The 1,193-nt window shown below is 34.1% G+C and overlaps 1 long non-coding RNA gene across 1 annotated transcript; it reads right to left on the bottom strand.

Annotated features, from left to right (window-relative positions):
* On the bottom strand, positions 1 to 986 carry LOC140966340 (uncharacterized). The gene is made up of 3 exons (XR_012173326.1): positions 870 to 986; positions 212 to 391; positions 1 to 74 (listed from the first exon to the last, which is right to left on the bottom strand). It is a non-coding gene; the product is annotated as an uncharacterized lncRNA (long non-coding RNA).
* Positions 987 to 1,193: the final 207 nt, after the last annotated feature.

Here is a 1,193-nt window from a genome sequence, read left to right as displayed (position 1 = left end):
TTGATAGGGTGCTGGGAAACATGTTTGCAACCTTGACATTGCAACCTCAACACAATCTTCTTGGTTGTTTTTGCCTGATCAAGAAAGAAAACTTGAGCTACATTCACCCAGAATACAAGAATGTTTGATCGTAAAGATGTTACATATTGACTAGATCGTCTAGCAGCACAACATATTTTCCACTAGTTTAAGTACAATTAAACATCAATACCTTCTTGTGGAAGACAGGCTTGGTCTGGCCACCGTAACCTGACTGCTTTCGATCATAACGGCGCTTCCCCTGAACAGCTAAGCTATCTTTTCCCTTCTTGTACTGGGTAACCTTATGCAAGGTGTGCTTTTTGCACTCCTTTGATTTGCAGTAAGTCTTCTTTGTCTTGGGTACGTTCACCTGAAAATTCAAAATCAGACTCAACTCCACGATAATAAAAAAACGTAATAAACTATGCATGGATTTACTGAACTATGTACATCAATCACAGGGAAACGTGAAAAAAAACTACACAAGCGACAGTTATGACTCGAAATTTGGACAAACTAAGGAAAACTAACTCAATATCAGCTCTTATCACACGAAAAAATACCTTAAAAAGTGAATCCAATTACCTCTACAACAATATGCCACGTGATAATAAAAAGATCTTATAGCTGAATAAATATTGGGAGCATGAATTCCAGTGAAGAGAAAGCTAGCTAAAAATAAAAAAATGTGATCTTTTATGGTGTAATCTATCAGTCCGCGAACTAATAAAAATCCACCAAAACAGTAAACCGGACCGCACTCGTAGGAAAAAACATGAATTTCAAGAATAAATACCATATTATAGATGTATTTCGATAAGAATTAAAGCTAAAGGAAGATAGATTACCATGGCTAAAGGCAAAGAAGATAAATTTGAATATCGGCCGACGGACTTCTGTAAACCCTAGCTGAATTAGAAGATGCCCAATTTATAGCAACGGAAAGCATTGTGTTTTGGGCTTTAAAAGCCATTAAAAGAAACTGGGCCTTTTAAATCCTCGGGCTTATGAAAAGAACTGATCCAAAAATCTTGTCTCATCATATATATGAAAATATAAAATATAAATATAGTACAAAATAAAAATAAGATAAAATAATGTTTAAATTATATTAGCGAGTAAGTTGTTTTGATTATTTAATTTTTTATAATAACGTGAAAATCACAGCTAAT

Source organism: Primulina huaijiensis, unplaced genomic scaffold (assembly GCF_012295235.1).
Source record: "Primulina huaijiensis isolate GDHJ02 unplaced genomic scaffold, ASM1229523v2 scaffold205277, whole genome shotgun sequence".
In the NCBI taxonomy this organism is placed as follows: Eukaryota; Viridiplantae; Streptophyta; class Magnoliopsida; order Lamiales; family Gesneriaceae; genus Primulina; species Primulina huaijiensis.
Note: the sequence above shows the minus strand (reverse complement) of the source record. Positions and strands in the feature narration are given on the sequence as shown.